General features: G+C 34.3%; 7 non-coding genes across 7 annotated transcripts; 2 read left to right on the top strand and 5 right to left on the bottom strand.

The window, feature by feature from the left end:
* Window positions 1–19,125: 19,125 nt before the first annotated feature.
* trnae-cuc lies at window positions 19,126–19,197 on the bottom strand. Its single transcript has one exon. It is a non-coding gene; the product is annotated as a tRNA-Glu (tRNA).
* A 190-nt stretch (window positions 19,198–19,387) lies between these two features.
* Window positions 19,388–19,459, top strand: trnap-agg. Its single transcript has one exon. It is a non-coding gene; the product is annotated as a tRNA-Pro (tRNA).
* Window positions 19,460–19,780: 321 nt separating this feature from the next.
* Window positions 19,781–19,852, bottom strand: trnap-cgg. The gene has a single exon. It is a non-coding gene; the product is annotated as a tRNA-Pro (tRNA).
* Window positions 19,853–20,226: 374 nt separating this feature from the next.
* On the bottom strand, window positions 20,227–20,298 carry trnap-ugg. Its single transcript has one exon. It is a non-coding gene; the product is annotated as a tRNA-Pro (tRNA).
* Window positions 20,299–20,402: 104 nt separating this feature from the next.
* trnap-agg lies at window positions 20,403–20,474 on the top strand. The gene has a single exon. It is a non-coding gene; the product is annotated as a tRNA-Pro (tRNA).
* A 474-nt stretch (window positions 20,475–20,948) lies between these two features.
* On the bottom strand, window positions 20,949–21,020 carry trnae-cuc. Its single transcript has one exon. It is a non-coding gene; the product is annotated as a tRNA-Glu (tRNA).
* Window positions 21,021–21,124: 104 nt separating this feature from the next.
* Window positions 21,125–21,196, bottom strand: trnae-uuc. The gene has a single exon. It is a non-coding gene; the product is annotated as a tRNA-Glu (tRNA).
* Between the last annotated feature and the right edge of the window lie 985 nt (window positions 21,197–22,181).

The following is a 22,181-nucleotide window of genomic DNA, read 5'->3' on the forward strand; positions in this document are numbered from 1 at the left end:
AAATGGACAGTTTGTGAAATTTCAGCACCACAATCAAATTTCAGCATAATTTGCTTAATATAACTTGGAAATGCTGAGAAACAGTAAATCTGGTTGTTTGAAGCTGGAAGCAGTTCAAAATTTTGAGTTTTAAGCTTTTTTACTGTTAGTGACAAAAACGCTTTATCTCAGCGAGAGAAGCCAAAAATGGACAGTTTGAGAAATTTCAGCACCACAATCAAATTTCAGCATAATTTGCTTAATATAACTTGGAAATGCTGAGAAACAGTAAATCTGGTTGTTTGAAGCTGGAAGCAGTTCAAAATTTTGAGTTTTAAGCTTTTTTACTGTTAGTGACCAAAACGCTTTATCTCAGCGAGAGAAGCCAAAAATGGACAGTTTGTGAAATTTCAGCACCACAATCAAATTTCAGCATAATTTGCTTAATATAACTTGGAAATGCTGAGAAACAGTAAATCTGGTTGTTTGAAGCTGGAAGCAGTTCAAAATTTTGAGTTTTAAGCTTTTTTAATTTCAGAAATTTCAGCACCACAATCAATGGACAGTTTGTGAAATTTCAGCACCACAATCAAATTTCAGCATAATTTGCTTAATATAACTTGGAAATGCTGAGAAACAGTAAATCTGGTTGTTTGAAGCTGGAAGCAGTTCAAAATTTTGAGTTTTAAGCTTTTTTACTGTTAGTGGCCAAAAACGCTTTATCTCAGATATTTATTACATGGACAGTTTGTGAAATTTCAGCACCACAATCAAATTTCAGCATAATTTGCTTAATATAACTTGGAAATGCTGAGAAACAGTAAATCTGGTTGTTTGAAGCTGGAAGCAGTTCAAAATTTTGAGTTTTAAGCTTTTTTAATTTCAGAAATTTCAGCACCACAATCAATGGACAGTTTGTGAAATTTCAGCACCACAATCAAATTTCAGCATAATTTGCTTAATATAACTTGGAAATGCTGAGAAACAGTAAATCTGGTTGTTTGAAGCTGGAAGCAGTTCAAAATTTTGAGTTTTAAGCTTTTTTACTGTTAGTGACCAAAAACGCTTTATCTCAGCGAGAGAAGCCAAACATGGACAGTTTGTGAAATTTCAGCACCACAATCAAATTTCAGCATAATTTGCTTAATATAACTTGGAAATGCTGAGAAACAGTAAATCTGGTTGTTTGAAGCTGGAAGCAGTTCAAAATTTTGAGTTTTAAGCTTTTTTTAATTTCAGAAATTTCAGCACCACAATCAATGGACAGTTTGTGAAATTTCAGCACCACAATCAAATTTCAGCATAATTTGCTTAATATAACTTGGAAATGCTGAGAAACAGTAAATCTGGTTTTTTGAAGCTGGAAGCAGTTCAAAATTTTGAGTTTTAAGTTTTTTTTAATTTCAGAAATTTCAGCACCACAATCAATGGACAGTTTGTGAAATTTCAGCACCACAATCAAATTTCAGCATAATTTGCTTAATATAACTTGGAAATGCTGAGAAACAGTAAATCTGGTTGTTTGAAGCTGGAAGCAGTTCAAAATTTTGAGTTTTAAGCTTTTTAATTTCAGAAATTTCAGCACCACAATCAATGGACAGTTTGTGAAATTTCAGCACCACAATCAAATTTCAGCATAATTTGCTTAATATAACTTGGAAATGCTGAGAAACAGTAAATCTGGTTGTTTGAAGCTGGAAGCAGTTAAAAATTTTGAGTTTTAAGCTTTTTTACTGTTAGTGACCAAAAACGCTTTATCTCAGCAAGAGAAGCCAAAAATGGACAGTTTGTGAAATTTCAGCACCACAATCAAATTTCAGCATAATTTGCTTAATATAACTTGGAAATGCTGAGAAACAGTAAATCTGGTTGTTTGAAGCTGGAAGCAGTTCAAAATTTTGAGTTTTAAGCTTTTTTACTGTTAGTGACAAAAAACGCTTTATCTCAGCGAGAGAAGCCAAAAATGGACAGTTTGTGAAATTTCAGCACCACAATCAAATTTCAGCATAATTTGCTTAATATAACTTGGAAATGCTGAGAAACAGTAAATCTGGTTGTTTGAAGCTGGAAGCAGTTCAAAATTTTGAGTTTTAAGCTTTTTTTTTTAATTTCAGAAATTTCAGCACCACAATCAATGGACAGTTTGTGAAATTTCAGCACCACAATCAAATTTCAGCATAATTTGCTTAATATAACTTGGAAATGCTGAGAAACAGTAAATCTGGTTGTTTGAAGCTGGAAGCAGTTCAAAATTTTGAGTTTTAAGCTTTTTAAAGCTTTATCTCAGAAATTTCAGCCAAAAATGGACAGTTTGTGAAATTTCAGCACCACAATCAAATTTCAGCATAATTTGCTTAATATATCTTGGAAATGCTGAGAAACAGTAAATCTGGTTGTTTGAAGCTGGAAGCAGTTCAAAATTTTGAGTTTTAAGCTTTTTTTAATTTCAGAAATTTCAGCACCACAATCAATGGACAGTTTGTGAAATTTCAGCACCACAATCAAATTTCAGCATAATTTGCTTAATATAACTTGGAAATGCTGAGAAACAGTAAATCTGGTTTTTTGAAGCTGTAAGCAGTTCAAAATTTTGAGTTTTAAGCTTTTTTTAATTTCAGAAATTTCAGCACCACAATCAATGGACAGTTTGTGAAATTTCAGCACCACAATCAAATTTCAGCATAATTTGCTTAATATAACTTGGAAATGCTGAGAAACAGTAAATCTGGTTGTTTGAAGCTGGAAGCAGTTCAAAATTTTGAGTTTTAAGCTTTTTACTGTTAGGGGCCAAAAACGCTTTATCTCAGCTTAGAGAAGCCAAAATGGACAGTTTGTGAAATTTCAGCACCACAATCAAATTTCAGCATAATTTGCTTAATATAACTTGGAAATGCTGAGAAACAGTAAATCTGGTTGTTTGAAGCTGGAAGCAGTTCAAAATTTTGAGTTTTAAGCTTTTTTAATTTCAGAAATTTCAGCACCACAATCAATGGACAGTTTGTGAAATTTCAGCACCACAATCAAATTTCAGCATAATTTGCTTAATATAACTTGGAAATGCTGAGAAACAGTAAATCTGGTTGTTTGAAGCTGGAAGCAGTTCAAAATTTTGAGTTAAGCTTTTTACTGCTAGTGACCAAAAACGCTTTATCTCAGCGAGAAGCCAAAATGGACAGTTTGTGAAATTTCAGCACCACAATCAAATTTCAGCATAATTTGCTTAATATAACTTGGAAATGCTGAGAAACAGTAAATCTGGTTGTTTGAAGCTGGAAGCAGTTCAAAATTTTGAGTTTTAAGCTTTTTTACTGTTAGTGACAAAAACGCTTTATCTCAGCGAGAGAAGCCAAAATGGACAGTTTGTGAAATTTCAGCACCACAATCAAATTTCAGCATAATTTGCTTAATATAACTTGGAAATGCTGAGAAACAGTAAATCTGGTTGTTTGAAGCTGGAAGCAGTTCAAAATTTTGAGTTTTAAGCTTTTGTACTGTTAGTGACCAAAAACGCTTTATCTCTGCTAGAGAAGCCTAAAATGGACAGTTTGTGAAATTTCAGCACCACAATCAAATTTCAGCATAATTTGCTTAATATAACTTGGAAATGCTGAGAAACAGTAAATCTGGTTGTTTGAAGCTGGAAGCAGTTCAAAATTTTGAGTTTTAAGCTTTTTTTAATTTCAGAAATTTCAGCACCACAATCAATGGACAGTTTGTGAAATTTCAGCACCACAATCAAATTTCAGCATAATTTGCTTAATATAACTTGGAAATGCTGAGAAACAGTAAATCTGGTTGTTTGAAGCTGGAAGCAGTTCAAAATTTTGAGTTTTAAGCTCTTTTACTGTTAGTGGCCAAAAACGCTTTATCTCAGCGAGAGAAGCCAAAAATGGACAGTTTGTGAAATTTCAGCACCACAATCAAATTTCAGCATAATTTGCTTAATATAACTTGGAAATGCTGAGAAACAGTAAATCTGGTTGTTTGAAGCTGGAAGCAGTTCAAAATTTTGAGTTTTAAGCTTTTTTTTATTTCAGAAATTTCAGCACCACAATCAATGGACAGTTTGTGAAATTTCAGCACCACAATCAAATTTCAGCATAATTTGCTTAATATAACTTGGAAATGCTGAGAAACAGTAAATCTGGTTGTTTGAAGCTGGAAGCAGTTCAAAATTTTGAGTTTTAAGCAAAACGCTTTATCTCAGCGAGAGAAGCCAAAAATGGACAGTTTGTGAAATTTCAGCACCACAATCAAATTTCAGCATAATTTGCTTAATATAACTTGGAAATGCTGAGAAACAGTAAATCTGGTTGTTTGAAGCTGGAAGCAGTTCAAAATTTTGAGTTTTAAGCTTTTTTAATTTCAGAAATTTCAGCACCACAATCAATGGACAGTTTGTGAAATTTCAGCACCACAATCAAATTTCAGCATAATTTGCTTAATATAACTTGGAAATGCTGAGAAACAGTAAATCTGGTTGTTTGAAGCTGGAAGCAGTTCAAAATTTTGAGTTTTAAGCTTTTTTTAATTTCAGAAATTTCAGCACCACAATCAATGGACAGTTTGTGAAATTTCAGCACCACAATCAAATTTCAGCATAATTTGCTTAATATAACTTGGAAATGCTGAGAAACAGTAAATCTGGTTGTTTGAAGCTGGAAGCAGTTCAAAATTTTGAGTTTTAAGCTTTTTTAATTTCAGAAATTTCAGCACCACAATCAATGGACAGTTTGTGAAATTTCAGCACCACAATCAAATTTCAGCATAATTTGCTTAATATAACTTGGAAATGCTGAGAAACAGTAAATCTGGTTGTTTGAAGCTGGAAGCAGTTCAAAATTTTGAGTTTTAAGCTTTTTTTAATTTCAGAAATTTCAGCACCACAATCAATGGACAGTTTGTGAAATTTCAGCACCACAATCAAATTTCAGCATAATTTGCTTAATATAACTTGGAAATGCTGAGAAACAGTAAATCTGGTTGTTTGAAGCTGGAAGCAGTTCAAAATTTTGAGTTTTAAGCTTTTTTTAATTTCAGAAATTTCAGCGAGAGAAGCCAAAAATGGACAGTTTGTGAAATTTCAGCACCACAATCAAATTTCAGCATAATTTGCTTAATATAACTTGGAAATGCTGAGAAACAGTAAATCTGGTTGTTTGAAGCTGGAAGCAGTTCAAAATTTTGAGTTTTAAGCTTTTTGTTAGTGACCAAAACGCTTTATCTCAGCACCAGAATCAATGGACAGTTTGTGAAATTTCAGCACCACAATCAAATTTCAGCATAATTTGCTTAATATAACTTGGAAATGCTGAGAAACAGTAAATCTGGTTGTTTGAAGCTGGAAGCAGTTCAAAATTTTGAGTTTTAAGCTTTTTTAATTTCAGAAATTTCAGCACCACAATCAATGGACAGTTTGTGAAATTTCAGCACCACAATCAAATTTCAGCATAATTTGCTTAATATAACTTGGAAATGCTGAGAAACAGTAAATCTGGTTGTTTGAAGCTGGAAGCAGTTCAAAATTTTGAGTTTTAAGCTTTTTTACTGTTAGACAGTTTGTGAAATTTCAGCACCACAATCAAATTTCAGCATAATTTGCTTAATATAACTTGGAAATGCTGAGAAACAGTAAATCTGGTTGTTTGAAGCTGGAAGCAGTTCAAAATTTTGAGTTTTAAGCTTTTTTAATTTGACAAAATTTATCTCAGCAGAGAACAAAAATGGACAGTTTGTGAAATTTCAGCACCACAATCAAATTTCAGCATAATTTGCTTAATATAACTTGGAAATGCTGAGAAACAGTAAATCTGGTTGTTTGAAGCTGGAAGCAGTTCAAAATTTTGAGTTTTAAGCTTTTTTACTGTTAGTGACCAAAAACGCTTTTTATCTCAGCGAGAGAAGCCAAAATGGACAGTTTGTGAAATTTCAGCACCACAATCAAATTTCAGCATAATTTGCTTAATATAACTTGGAAATGCTGAGAAACAGTAAATCTGGTTGTTTGAAGCTGGAAGCAGTTCAAAATTTTGAGTTTTAAGCTTTTTAATTTCAGAAATTTCAGCACCACAATCAATGGACAGTTTGTGAAATTTCAGCACCACAATCAAATTTCAGCATAATTTGCTTAATATAACTTGGAAATGCTGAGAAACAGTAAATCTGGTTGTTTGAAGCTGGAAGCAGTTCAAAATTTTGAGTTTTAAGCTTTCGCTTTATCTCAGAAGATTTCAGCCTAAATCAATGGACAGTTTGTGAAATTTCAGCACCACAATCAAATTTCAGCATAATTTGCTTAATATAACTTGGAAATGCTGAGAAACAGTAAATCTGGTTGTTTGAAGCTGGAAGCAGTTCAAAATTTTGAGTTTTAAGCTTTTTTACTGTTAGTGACCAGAAACGCTTTATCTCAGCGAGAGAAGCCAAAAATGGACAGTTTGTGAAATTTCAGCACCACAATCAAATTTCAGCATAATTTGCTTAATATAACTTGGAAATGCTGAGAAACAGTAAATCTGGTTGTTTGAAGCTGGAAGCAGTTCAAAATTTTGAGTTTTAAGCTTTTCACTGCTAGTGACAAAAACGCTTTATCTCATGAGAGAAGCCAAAAATGGACAGTTTGTGAAATTTCAGCACCACAATCAAATTTCAGCATAATTTGCTTAATATAACTTGGAAATGCTGAGAAACAGTAAATCTGGTTGTTTGAAGCTGAAGCAGTTCAAAATTTTGAGTTAATTTTAAAATTTTTACTGTTAGTGAAATTTTCAGCAGAAATGGACAATCAAATTTCAGCATAATTTGCTTAATATAACTTGGAAATGCTGAGAAACAGTAATTTCACTGAAATTTCACATACTGTCCATTTTTGGCTTCTCTCGCTGAGATAAAGCGTTTTTGGCCACTAACAGTAAAAAAGCTTAAAACTCAAAATTTTGAACTGCTTCCAGCTTCAAACAACCAGATTTACTGTTTCTCAGCATTTCCAAGTTATATTAAGCAAATTATGCTGAAATTTGATTGTGGTGCTGAAATTTCACAAACTGTCCATTTTTGGCTTCACTAACAGTAAAAAAGCTTAAAACTCAAAATTTTGAACTGCTTCCAGCTTCAAACAACCAGATTTACTGTTTCTCAGCATTTCCAAGTTATATTAAGCAAATTATGCTGAAATTTGATTGTGGTGATGAAATTTCACAAACTGTCCATTGATTGTGGTGCTGAAATTTCTGAAATTAAAAAAGCTTAAAACTCAAAATTTTGAACTGCTTCCAGCTTCAAACAACCAGATTTACTGTTTCTCAGCATTTCCAAGTTATATTAAGCAAATTATGCTGAAATTTGATTGTGGTGCTGAAATTTCACAAACTGTCCATTTTTGGCTTCTTCGCTGAGATAAAGCGTTTTTGGCCACTAACAGTAAAAAAGCTTAAAACTCAAAATTTTGAACTGCTTCCAGCTTCAAACAACCAGATTTACTGTTTCTCAGCATTACCAAGTTATATTAAGCAAATTATGCTGAAATTTGATTGTGGTGCTGAAATTTCACAAACTGTCCATTATTGGCTTCTCTCGCTGAGATAAAGCGCTTTTGGCCACTAACAGTAAAAAAGCTTAAAACTCAAAATTTTGAACTGCTTCCAGCTTCAAACAACCAGATTTACTGTTTCTCAGCATTTCCAAGTTATATTAAGCAAATTATGCTGAAATTTGATTGTGGTGCTGAAATTTCACAAACTGTCCATTTTTGGCTTCTCTCGCTGAGATAAAGCGTTTTTGGCCACTAACAGTAAAAAAGCTTAAAACTCAAAATTTTGAACTGCTTCCAGCTTCAAACAACCAGATTTACTGTTTCTCAGCATTTCCAAGTTATATTAAGCAAATTATGCTGAAATTTGATTGTGGTGCTGAAATTTCAATAACTGTCCATTTTGGCTTCTCGCTGAGATAAAGCGTTTTGGTCACTAACAGTAAAAAGCTTAAAACTCAAAATTTTGAACTGCTTCCAGCTTCAAACAACCAGATTTACTGTTTCTCAGCATTTCCAAGTTATATTAAGCAAATTATGCTGAAATTTGATTGTGGTGCTGAAATTTCACAAACTGTCCATTGATTGTGGTGCTGAAATTTCTGAAATAAAAAAGCTTAAAACTCAAAATTTTGAACTGCTTCCAGCTTCAAACAACCAGATTTACTGTTTCTCAGCATTTCCAAGTTATATTAAGCAAATTATGCTGAAATTTGATTGTGGTGCTGAAATTTCACAAACTGTCTATTGATTGTGGTGCTGAAATTTCTGAAATTAAAAAAAAGCTTAAAACTCAAAATTTTGAACTGCTTCCAGCTTCAAACAACCAGATTTACTGTTTCTCAGCATTTCCAAGTTATATTAAGCAAATTATGCTGAAATTTGATTGTGGTGCTGAAATTTCACAAACTGTCCATTTTTGGCTTCTCTCGCTGAGATAAAGCGTTTTTGGCCACTAACAGTAAAAAAGCTTAAAACTCAAAATTTTGAACTGCTTCCAGCTTCAAACAAACAGATTTACTGTTTCTCAGCATTTCCAAGTTATATTAAGCAAATTATGCTGAAATTTTATTGTGGTGCTGAAATTTCACAAACTGTCCATTGATTGTGGTGCTGAAATTTCTGAAATTAAAAAAGCTTAAAACTCAAAATTTTGAACTGCTTCCAGCTTCAAACAACCAGATTTACTGTTTCTCAGCATTTCCAAGTTATATTAAGCAAATTATGCTGAAATTTGATTGTGGTGCTGAAATTTCACAAACTGTCCATTTTTGGCTTCTCTCGCTGAGATAAAGCGTTTTTGGTCACTAGCAGTAAAAAAGCTTAAAACTCAAAATTTTGAACTGCTTCCAGCTTCAAACAAACAGATTTACTGTTTCTCAGCATTTCCAAGTTATATTAAGCAAATTATGCTGAAATTTGATTGTGGTGCTGAAATTTCACAAACTGTCCATTTTTGGCTTCTCTCGCTGAGATAAAGCGTTTTTGGTCACTAACAGTAAAAAAGCTTAAAACTCAAAATTTTGAACTGCTTCCAGCTTCAAACAACCAGATTTAATGTTTCTCAGCATTTCCAAGTTATATTAAGCAAATTATGCTGAAATTTGATTGTGGTGCTGAAATTTCACAAACTGTCCATTGATTGTGGTGCTGAAATTTCTGAAATTAAAAAAGCTTAAAACTCAAAATTTTGAACTGCTTCCAGCTTCAAACAACCAGATTTACTGTTTCTCAGCATTTCCAAGTTATATTAAGCAAATTATGCTGAAATTTGATTGTGGTGCTGAAATTTCACAAACTGTCCATTGTTGGCTTCTCTCGCTGAGATAAAGCGTTTTTGGTCACTAGCAGTAAAAAAGCTTAAAACTCAAAATTTTGAACTGCTTCCAGCTTCAAACAAACACATTTACTGTTTCTCAGCATTTCCAAGTTATATTAAGCAAATTATGCTGAAATTTGATTGTGGTGCTGAAATTTCACAAACTGTCCATTTTTGGCTTCTCTCGCTGAGATAAAGCGTTTTTGTCACTAACAGTAAAAAAGCTTAAAACTCAAAATTTTGAACTGCTTCCAGCTTCAAACAACCAGATTTACTGTTTCTCAGCATTTCCAAGTTATATTAAGCAAATTATGCTGAAATTTGATTGTGGTGCTGAAATTTCACAAACTGTCCATTGATTGTGGTGCTGAAATTTCTGAAATTAAAAAAAAGCTTAAAACTCAAAATTTTGAACTGCTTCCAGCTTCAAACAACCAGATTTACTGTTTCTCAGCATTTCCAAGTTATATTAAGCAAATTATGCTGAAATTTGATTGTGGTGCTGAAATTTCACAAACTGTCCATTTTTGGCTTCTCTCGCTGAGATAAAGCGTTTTGGTCACTAGCAGTAAAAAAGCTTAAAACTCAAAATTTTGAACTGCTTCCAGCTTCAAACAAACAGATTTACTGTTTCTCAGCATTTCCAAGTTATATTAAGCAAATTATGCTGAAATTTGATTGTGGTGCTGAAATTTCACAAACTGTCCATTTTGGCTTCTCTCGCTGAGATAAAGCGTTTTGGTCACTAACAGTAAAAAGCTTAAAACTCAAAATTTTGAACTGCTTCCAGCTTCAAACAACCAGATTTAATGTTTCTCAGCATTTCCAAGTTATATTAAGCAAATTATGCTGAAATTTGATTGTGGTGCTGAAATTTCACAAACTGTCCATTGATTGTGGTGCTGAAATTTCTGAAATAAAAAAAAAGCTTAAAACTCAAAAATTTGAACTGCTTCCAGCTTCAAACAACCAGATTTACTGTTTCTCAGCATTTCCAAGTTATATTAAGCAAATTATGCTGAAATTTGATTGTGGTGCTGAAATTTCACAAACTGTCCATTCTTGGCTTCTCTCGCTGAGATAAAGCGTTTTGGCCACTAACAGTAAAAAAGCTTAAAACTCAAAATTTTGAACTGCTTCCAGCTTCAAACAACCAGATTTACTGTTTCTCAGCATTTCCAAGTTATATTAAGCAAATTATGCTGAAATTTGATTGTGGTGCTGAAATTTCACAAACTGTCCATTTTTGGCTTCTCTCGCTGAGATAAAGCGTTTTTGGTCACCAGCAGTAAAAAAGCTTAAAACTCAAAATTTTGAACTGCTTCCAGCTTCAAACAACCAGATTTACTGTTTCTCAGCATTTCCAAGTTATATTAAGCAAATTATGCTGAAATTTGATTGTGGTGCTGAAATTTCACAAACTGTCCATTTTTGGCTTCTCTCGCTGAGATAAAGCGTTTTTGGTCACTATCAGTAAAAAAGCTTAAAACTCAAAATTTTGAACTGCTTCCAGCTTCAAACAACCAGATTTACTGTTTCTCAGCATTTCCAAGTTATATTAAGCAAATTATGCTAAAATTTGATTGTGGTGCTGAAATTTCACAAACTGTCCATATTAGGCTTCTCTCGCTGAGATAAAGCGTTTTTGGCCACTAACAGTAAAAAAGCTTAAAACTCAAAATTTTGAACTGCTTCCAGCTTCAAACAACCAGATTTACTGTTTCTCAGCATTTCCAAGTTATATTAAGCAAATTATGCTGAAATTTGATTGTGGTGCTGAAATTTCACAAACTGTCCATTGATTGTGGTGCTGAAATTTCTGAAATTAAAAAAAAGCTTAAAACTCAAAATTTTGAACTGCTTCCAGCTTCAAACAACCAGATTTACTGTTTCTCAGCATTTCCAAGTTATATTAAGCAAATTATGCTGAAATTTGATTGTGGTGCTGAAATTTCACAAACTGTCCATTGATTGTGGTGCTGAAATTTCTGAAATTAAAAAAGCTTAAAACTCAAAATTTTGAACTGCTTCCAGCTTCAAACAACCAGTTTTACTGTTTCTCAGCATTTCCAAGTTATATTAAGCAAATTATGCTGAAATTTGATTGTGGTGCTGAAATTTCACAAACTGTCCATTTTTGGCTTCTCTCGCTGAGATAAAGCGTTTTTGGTCACTAGCAGTAAAAAAGCTTAAAACTCAAAATTTTGAACTGCTTCGATCTTCAAACAACCAGATTTACTGTTTCTCAGCATTTCCAAGTTATATTAAGCAAATTATGCTGAAATTTTGATTGTGGTGCTGAAATTTCACAAACTGTCCATTGATTGTGGTGCTGAAATTTCTGAAACTAAAAAAAAGCTTAAAACTCAAAATTTTGAACTGCTTCCAGCTTCAAACAACCAGATTTACTGTTTCTCAGCATTTCCAAGTTATATTAAGCAAATTATGCTGAAATTTGATTGTGGTGCTGAAATTTCACAAACTGTCCACTTTTGGCTTCTCTCGCTGAGATAAAGCGTTTTTGGTCACTAACAGTAAAAAAGCTTAAAACTCAAAATTTTGAACTGCTTCCAGCTTCAAACAACCAGATTTACTGTTTCTCAGCATTTCCAAGTTATATTAAGCAAATTATGCTGAAATTTTATTGTGGTGCTGAAATTTCACAAACTGTCCATTGATTGTGGTGCTGAAATTTCTGAAATTAAAAAAAAGCTTAAAACTCAAAATTTTGAACTGCTTCCAGCTTCAAACAACCAGATTTACTGTTTCTCAGCATTTCCAAGTTATATTAAGCAAATTATGCTGAAATTTGATTGTGGTGCTGAAATTTCACAAACTGTCCATTTTTGGCTTCTCTCGCTGAGATAAAGCGTTTTGGTCACTAGCAGTAAAAAAGCTTAAAACTCAAAATTTTGAACTGCTTCCAGCTTCAAACAAACAGATTTACTGTTTCTCAGCATTTCAAGTTATATTAAGCAAATTATGCTGAAATTTGATTGTGGTGCTGAAATTTCACAAACTGTCCATTTTTGGCTTCTCTCGCTGAGATAAAGCGTTTTTGGCCACTAACAGTAAAAATGCTTAAAACTCAAAATTTTGAACTGCTTCCAGCTTCAAACAACCAGATTTAATGTTTCTCAGCATTTCCAAGTTATATTAAGCAAATTATGCTGAAATTTGATTGTGGTGCTGAAATTTCAAAAACTGTCCATTGATTGTGGTGCTGAAATTTCTGAAATAAAAAAAGCTTAAAACTCAAAATTTTGAACTGCTTCCAGCTTCAAACAACCAGATTTACTGTTTCTCAGCATTTCCAAGTTATATTAAGCAAATTATGCTGAAATTTGATTGTGGTGCTGAAATTTCACAAACTGTCCATTTTTGGCTTCTCTCGCTGAGATAAAGCGTGTTTGGCCACTAACAGTAAAAAAGCTTAAAACTCAAAATTTTGAACTGCTTCCAGCTTCAAACAACCAGATTTACTGTTTCTCAGCATTTCCAAGTTATATTAAGCAAATTATGCTGAAATTTGATTGTGGTGCTGAAATTTCACAAACTGTCCATTTTGGCTTCTCTCGCTGAGATAAAGCGTTTTGGTCACTAGCAGTAAAAAGCTTAAAACTCAAAATTTTGAACTGCTTCCAGCTTCAAACAACCAGATTTACTGTTTCTCAGCATTTCCAAGTTATATTAAGCAAATTATGCTGAAATTTGATTGTGGTGCTGAAATTTCACAAACTGTCCATTTTTGGCTTCTCTCGCTGAGATAAAGCGTTTTTGGTCACTATCAGTAAAAAGCTTAAAACTCAAAATTTTGAACTGCTTCCAGCTTCAAACAACCAGATTTACTGTTTCTCAGCATTTCCAAGTTATATTAAGCAAATTATGCTAAAATTTGATTGTGGTGCTGAAATTTCACAAACTGTCCATTTTTGGCTTCTCTCGCTGAGATAAAGCGTTTTTGGTCACTAACAGTAAAAAAGCTTAAAACTCAAAATTTTGAACTGCTTCCAGCTTCAAACAACCAGATTTACTGTTTCTCAGCATTTCCAAGTTATATTAAGCAAATTATGCTGAAATTTGATTGTGGTGCTGAAATTTCACAAACTGTCCATTGATTGTGGTGCTGAAATTTCTGAAATTAAAAAAGCTTAAAACTCAAAATTTTGAACTGCTTCCAGCTTCAAACAACCAGATTTACTGTTTCTCAGCATTTCCAAGTTATATTAAGCAAATTATGCTGAAATTTGATTGTGGTGCTGAAATTTCACAAACTGTCCATTGATTGTGGTGCTGAAATTTCTGAAATTAAAAAAGCTTAAAACTCAAAATTTTGAACTGCTTCCAGCTTCAAACAACCAGATTTACTGTTTCTCAGCATTTCCAAGTTATATTAAGCAAATTATGCTGAAATTTGATTGTGGTGCTGAAATTTCACAAACTGTCCATTTTTGGCTTCTCTCGCTGAGATAAAGCGTTTTTGGTCACTAGCAGAAAAAAGCTTAAAACTCAAAATTTTGAACTGCTTCGATCTTCAAACAACCAGATTTACTGTTTCTCAGCATTTCCAAGTTATATTAAGCAAATTATGCTGAAATTTTGATTGTGGTGCTGAAATTTCACAAACTGTCCATTGATTGTGGTGCTGAAATTTCTGAAACTAAAAAAAGCTTAAAACTCAAAATTTTGAACTGCTTCCAGCTTCAAACAACCAGATTTACTGTTTCTCAGCATTTCCAAGTTATATTAAGCAAATTATGCTGAAATTTGATTGTGGTGCTGAAATTTCACAAACTGTCCATTTTTGGCTTCTCTCGCTGAGATAAAGCGTTTTTGGCCACTAACAGTAAAAAAAGCTTAAAACTCAAAATTTTGAACTGCTTCCAGCTTCAAACAACCAGATTTACTGTTTCTCAGCATTTCCAAGTTATATTAAGCAAATTATGCTGAAATTTGATTGTGGTGCTGAAATTTCACAAACTGTCCATTTTGGCTTCTCTCGCTGAGATAAAGCGTTTTTGGTCACTAGCAGTAAAAAAGCTTAAAACTCAAAATTTTGAACTGCTTCCAGCTTCAAACAACCAGATTTACTGTTTCTCAGCATTTCCAAGTTATATTAAGCAAATTATGCTGAAATTTGATTGTGGTGCTGAAATTTCACAAACTGTCCATTTTTGGCTTCTCTCGCTGAGATAAAGCGTTTTTGGTCACTAGCAGTAAAAAAGCTTAAAACTCAAAATTTTGAACTGCTTCCAGCTTCAAACAACCAGATTTACTGTTTCTCAGCATTTCCAAGTTATATTAAGCAAATTATGCTGAAATTTGATTGTGGTGCTGAAATTTCACAAACTGTCCATTGATTGTGGTGCTGAAATTTCTGAAATAAAAAAAAGCTTAAAACTCAAAATTTTGAACTGCTTCCAGCTTCAAACAACCAGATTTACTGTTTCTCAGCATTTCCAAGTTATATTAAGCAAATTATGCTGAAATTTGATTGTGGTGCTGAAATTTCACAAACTGTCCATTTTTGGCTTCTCGCTGAGATAAAGCGTTTATGGCCACTAACAGTAAAAAAGCTTAAAACTCAAAATTTTGAACTGCTTCCAGCTTCAAACAACCAGATTTACTGTTTCTCAGCATTTCCAAGTTATATTAAGCAAATTATGCTGAAATTTGATTGTGGTGCTGAAATTTCACAAACTGTCCATTGATTGTGGTGCTGAAATTTCTGAAATTAAAAAAGCTTAAAACTCAAAATTTTGAACTGCTTCCAGCTTCAAACAACCAGATTTACTGTTTCTCAGCATTTCCAAGTTATATTAAGCAAATTATGCTGAAATTTGATTGTGGTGCTGAAATTTCACAAACTGTCCATTTTTGGCTTCTCTCGCTGAGATAAAGCGTTTTTGGTCACTAGCAGTAAAAAAAGCTTAAAACTCAAAATTTTGAACTGCTTCCAGCTTCAAACAAACAGATTTACTGTTTCTCAGCATTTCCAAGTTATATTAAGCAAATTATGCTGAAATTTGATTGTGGTGCTGAAATTTCACTAGCTGTCCAGTTTTGGCTGCGCTCGCTGAGATAAAGCTATTTTGGTAACTATCAGTAAAAAGCTTAAAACTCAAAATTTTGAACTGCTTCCAGCTTCAAACAACCAGATTTAATGTTTCTCAGCATTTCCAAGTTATATTAAGCAAATTATGCTGAAATTTGATTGTGGTGCTGAAATTTCACAAACTGTCCATTGATTGTGGTGCTGAAATTTCTGAAATTAAAAAAAGCTTAAAACTCAAAATTTTGAACTGCTTCCAGCTTCAAACAACCAGATTTACTGTTTCTCAGCATTTCCAAGTTATATTAAGCAAATTATGCTGAAATTTGATTGTGGTGCTGAAATTTCACAAACTGTCCATTTTTGGCTTCTCTCTGAGATAAAGCGTTTTTGGCCACTAACAGTAAAAAAGCTTAAAACTCAAAATTTTGAACTGCTTCCAGCTTCAAACAACCAGATTTACTGTTTCTCAGCATTTCCAAGTTATATTAAGCAAATTATGCTGAAATTTGATTGTGGTGCTAAAATTTCACAAACTGTCCATTTTTGGCTTCTCTCGCTGAGATAAAGCGTTTTTGGTCAATAGCAGTAAAAAAAGCTTAAAACTCAAAATTTTGAACTGCTTCCAGCTTCAAACAACCAGATTTACTGTTTCTCAGCATTTCCAAGTTATATTAAGCAAATTATGCTGAAATTTGATTGTGGTGCTGAAATTTCACAAACTGTCCATTTTCGCTTCTCGCTGAGATAAAGCGTTTTGGTCACTATCAGTAAAAAGCTTAAAACTCAAAATTTTGAACTGCTTCCAGCTTCAAACAACCAGATTTACTGTTTCTCAGCATTTCCAAGTTATATTAAGCAAATTATGCTAAAATTTGATTGTGGTGCTGAAATTTCACAAACTGTCCATTTTTTGCTTCTCTCGCTGAGATAAAGCTTTTTTGGCCACTAACAGTAAAAAAGATTAAAACTCAAAATTATGAACTGCTTCCAGCTTCAAACAACCAGATTTACTGTTTCTCAGCATTTCCAAGTTATATTAAGCAAATTATGCTGAAATTTGATTGTGGTGCTGAAATTTCACAAACTGTCCAATTTTGGCTTCTCACGCTGACAAAAAGCGTTGTTGGCCACTAACAGTAAAAAGCTTAAAACTCAAAATTTTGAACTGCTTCCAGCTTCAAACAACCAGATTTACTGTTTCTCAGCATTTCCAAGTTATATTAAGCAAATTATGCTGAAATTTGATTGTGGTGCTGAAATTTCACAAACTGTCCATTGATTGTGGTGCTGAAATTTCTGAAATTAAAAAAGCTTAAAACTCAAAATTTTGAACTGCTTCCAGCTTCAAACAACCAGATTTACTGTTTCTCAGCATTTCCAAGTTATATTAAGCAAATTATGCTGAAATTTGATTGTGGTGCTGAAATTTCACAAACTGTCCATTGATTGTGGTGCTGAAATTTCTGAAATTAAAAAAGCTTAAAACTCAAAATTTTGAACTGCTTCCAGCTTCAAACAACCAGATTTACTGTTTCTCAGCATTTCCAAGTTATATTAAGCAAATTATGCTGAAATTTGATTGTGGTGCTGAAATTTCACAAACTGTCCATTTTTGGCTTCTCTCGCTGAGATAAAGCGTTTTTGGCCACTAACAGTAAAAAAGCTTAAAACTCAAAATTTTGAACTGCTTCCAGCTTCAAACAACCAGATTTACTGTTTCTCAGCATTTCCAAGTTATATAAAGCAAATTATGCTGAAATTTGATTGTGGTGCTGAAATTTCACAAACTGTCCATTTTTGGCTTCTCTCGCTGAGATAAAGCGTTTTTGGTCACTAGCAGTAAAAAAGCTTAAAACTCAAAATTTTGAACTGCTTCCAGCTTCAAACAACCAGATTTACTGTTTCTCAGCATTTCCAAGTTATATTAAGCAAATTATGCTGAAATTTGATTGTGGTGCTGAAATTTCACAAACTGTCCATTTTGGCTTCTCTCGCTGAGATAAAGCGTTTTTGTACTAACAGTAATAAAGCTTAAAACTCAAAATTTTGAACTGCTTCCAGCTTCAAACAACCAGATTTAATGTTTCTCAGCATTTCCAAGTTATATTAAGCAAATTATGCTGAAATTTGATTGTGGTGCTGAAATTTCACAAACTGTCCATTGATTGTGGTGCTGAAATTTCTGAAATTAAAAAAAAGCTTAAAACTCAAAATTTTGAACTGGTTCCAGCTTCAAACAACCAGATTTACTGTTTCTCAGCATTTCCAAGTTATATTAAGCAAATTATGCTGAAATTTGATTGTGGTGCTGAAATTTCACAAACTGTCCATTTTAGGCTTCTCGCTGAGATAAAGCGTTTTAGGCCACTAACAGTAAAAAAGCTTAAAACTCAAAATTTTGAACTGCTTCCAGCTTCAAACAACCAGATTTACTGTTTCTCAGCATTTCCAAGTTATATTAAGCAAATTATGCTGAAATTTGATTGTGGTGCTGAAATTTCACAAACTGTCCATTTTTGGCTTCTCGCTGAGATAAAGCGTTTTTGGTCACTAGCAGTAAAAAAGCTTAAAACTCAAAATTTTGAACTGCTTCCAGCTTCAAACAACCAGATTTACTGTTTCTCAGTATTTCCAAGTTATATTAAGCAAATTATGCTGAAATTTGATTGTGGTGCTGAAATTTCACAAACTGTCCATTTTTGGCTTCTCTCTGAGATAAAGCGTTTTTGGTCACTATCAGTAAAAAAGCTTAAAACTCAAAATTTTGAACTGCTTCCAGCTTCAAACAACCAGATTTACTGTTTCTCAGCATTTCCAAGTTATATTAAGCAAATTATGCTAAAATTTGATTGTGGTGCTGAAATTTCACAAACTGTCCATTTTTGGCTTCTCGCTGAGATAAAGCGTTTTTGGTCACTAACAGTAAAAAAGCTTAAAACTCAAAATTTTGAACTGCTTCCAGCTTCAAACAACCAGATTTACTGTTTCTCAGCATTTCCAAGTTATATTAAGCAAATTATGCTGAAATTTGATTGTGGTGCTGAAATTTCACAAACTGTCCATTGATTGTGGTGCTGAAATTTCTGAAATTAAAAAAAAGCTTAAAACTCAAAATTTTGAACTGCTTCCAGCTTCAAACAACCAGATTTACTGTTTCTCAGCATTTCCAAGTTATATTAAGCAAATTATGCTGAAATTTGATTGTGGTGCTGAAATTTCACAAACTGTCCATTGATTGTGGTGCTGAAATTTCTGAAATTAAAAAAAGCTTAAAACTCAAAATTTTGAACTGCTTCCAGCTTCAAACAACCAGATTTACTGTTTCTCAGCATTTCCAAGTTATATTAAGCAAATTATGCTGAAATTTGATTGTGGTGCTGAAATTTCACAAACTGTCCATTTTTGGCTTCTCTCGCTGAGATAAAGCGTTTTTGGTCACTAACAGTAAAAAAGCTTAAAACTCAAAATTTCGAACTGGTTCCAGCTTCAAACAACCAGATTTACTGCTTCTCAGCATTTCCACGTTATAATAAAGCAAATTATGCTGAAATTTGATTGTGGTGCTGAAATTTCACAAACTGTCCATTTTTGGCTTCTGTCGCTGAGATAAAGCGTTTTTGGTCACTAACAGTAAAAAAGCTTAAAACTCAAAATTTCGAACTGGTTCCAGCTTCAAACAACCAGATTTACTGCTTCTCAGCATTTCCACGTTATAACATGATCAAAATGACTATGAACTGTACTTTCCCTGACCGGGAATCAAACCCGGGCCGCGGCGGTGAGAGCGCCGAATCCTGACCACTAGACCATCAGGGATCTTACTGTTTTTGTAATAATAGAGAGAGATCTTAGATGATAAATACCTGTAGGGATTTAAGGAGATGATCAAAATAACGGGGAAGGTGATAAAGTAGGGGACTTTCCCTGACCGGGAATCGAACCCGGGCCGCGGTGTTGAGAACGCTGGATGAAGACATCCTTCTAGAGGAATGATAAATGCATAAGCGGCTCGTTGGTCTAGGCGTATGATTCTCGCTTAGGGTGCGAGAGGTCCCGGGTTCAAATCCCGGACGAGCCCCTTCCAGCACTCCTAGGCAACCCTGCAAAGGTTAACGGTATACCATTATCAGCAATGATACTGGAAAACCTGCACACATACTCCAAAACATTTGGCTTCTGTTGGGAAAAGCAAGTGTGTGTGAAGGAGGGATCCATTTATTCAATTCATTTCTTTGATGATGACCATTTAATAATTTTCAAACCATGCACTACAGATTGTGATAGCGACCTGTTAAGATCTTGACAAAACCTCTAGTAAACCGTAAGCTACAAATGACATTGAGAGCATTCCTTCCGAAAATGTCTTCTTAACATATGAGTTGCACCTACAGAACTTACTGGGCTCGTCCGGGATTTGAACCCAGGTCCTCTCTCACCCGAAGCGAGAATCATACCCCTAGACCAACGAGCCTCCCACTAGTTAGTGTGTGAAGGTAGGACCAGCTTTTTCATCAAACCAACTACCCGAAGAGTCCCTTCCAACACTTGTAGGCAGTTCACCCAATTGCTAACTGTACATACTAGCCTTTATCCTGAGAAGTGTGGCTGTGTGGGAAGTACCACAAAAGGGCAGTTTTGAATTGGGAAATGCAAGCGTGCGATAGCACTCATGATAATGTCATGTCTTTGTTGATAAGTATCAAATATTTTTTCTTTCTACGAATTACATTGGTGTCAGAGATTCTGTCTGTCGTTGTTTACAGTAAATGACATAATCACGGGATCAACATCTAAAACACTGAGTAATTTTTATAAATCTTTTAAGGCGTCTTGAGGAAGTTAAGCGGGCTCGTCCGGGATTTGAACCCGGGACCTCTCGCACCCAAAGCGAGAATCATTTCCCTAGACCAACGAGCCACAGGCTTCGAAAGTTTGTCAGTAAGTGACAGTGGGACTACTAGCATTTTCATCAAGCCAACTAGCCCAAGGCATCCTTCTAGAGGGATGTTAAATGCGTAAGCGGCTCGTTGGTCTAAGCGTATGATTCTCGCTTAGGGTGCGAGAGGTCCCGGGTTCAAATCCCGGACGAGCCCCTTCCAACACTTCTAGGCCACCCTGCAAAGGTTAATAGGATACCTTTATCAGCAATTGTACTGGAAAACTTACACACATTTTACAAAACATCTGCTGCCTTCTTGTGGAAAAAGCAAGTGTGTGTGAAAGAGGGAGCCATTTATTTGTTCATGACCATCTGATAATTTTCAAACCATGCACTATAGATTGTGATAGTGTCCTGTGATGATCTTGACAGCACCTCTAGGAAATATAACCTACAAAAGACATTGAGAACATTCCTTCTGAAAATGTCTTTAAAGACACGATTGACATGCCAATGAACTGCATTATCCCTGATCTGGGACTGAACACAGGCCGAGGCGGTGAGAACGCTGAATCCTGACCCCTAGACCCTCAGGGATCATACCGTTTTGTAAAGCTAGAGAGAGGTCTGTGATGATCAATACCTTTACGTATTTTAGGACATGATCAAAAAGACTATGAACTGTACTTTCCCTGAACGGGAATCGAACCCGGGCCGCGGCAGTGAGAGCGCCGAATCCTGACCACTAGACCATCAGGGATCTTACTGTTTTTGTAATGCTAGAGAGAGGTCTGAGATGACCAATACCAAGAGGGTTTTAAGGACACGATAAAAACAATGGGGTAGGAGTAAAAGAAGGTGAATTTCCCTGACCGGGAATCGAACCCGGGCCACGGCGGTGAAAGCGCCGAATCCTGACCACTAGACCATCAGGGAACTTATTGTTTGTGTAATGCTAGAAAGAGGTCTGAGATGATCAATACCTATACAGATTTAAGGACATCATCAAAATGACTATGAACTGGTCTTTCCCTGACCGGGAATCGAAACCGGGCCGCAGCGGTGAGAGCTCCGAATCCTGACCACTAGACAATCAGGGATCTTACTATCTTTGTAATAATAGAGAGAGGTCTTAGATTTCTTTGTTGATGACCATCTATTAATTTTCAAACCATGCACTACAGATTTTGATAGTGTCCTGTGATGATCTCGACAGCAGCTGTAGGAAAATATAACCTACAAATCACTTTGAAAGCTTCCCTTGCGAAAATATCTTTTTAACATGTCAGTTGCACCTAATGAATTTACTTGGCTTTTCCGGGATTTGAACCCTGGACCTCTCGCTTGTCCATCTTTATTCACAATTGTATTCGAAAAATAGCAAACATATTTTTGCTTGATGATAAAATCTCCCAGATGTTACAGAGATAAACAATAAAAAAAAAATGTTCAGACCATTTTCAATTAATATGATGGATATGGCATAATAATGCAAGAAGACATTCCCAAAAATCAATAAACTTAAAATTATAATAAACGTTTAACAATGGAATTTGGTATTTTCAATTAAAATTTGAAAAATGTTACAAACAATATCATTTCAAAAATACCTAAATGATGAAGGACATTTGTACCTTAAACTTACAACAAACAGTGGTACAATAAAGCTTTTTTGTTTTTCTTTGTATACATTTATTTACATACTAGTGGGATTACACTGCATGGAGGCAGCCCCCTCTCCCTCTATCTTTCTAGATCCACCACTGTTTAAATGTCATGTTTAATATCAAGTTAATTTGATATTAACTCAAATATTTCTTTTAAAGGTGCCTATCTACTCATAAAAGTCCACCTAATTTTGTTCAGACATTCAGACCTCAGATCTTCCTGTCCTCATCTCTGGGTCACTGTTGACCCAGCA

This window comes from Gambusia affinis, linkage group LG09, assembly GCF_019740435.1.
Source record: "Gambusia affinis linkage group LG09, SWU_Gaff_1.0, whole genome shotgun sequence".
Taxonomy (NCBI): domain Eukaryota; kingdom Metazoa; phylum Chordata; class Actinopteri; order Cyprinodontiformes; family Poeciliidae; genus Gambusia; species Gambusia affinis.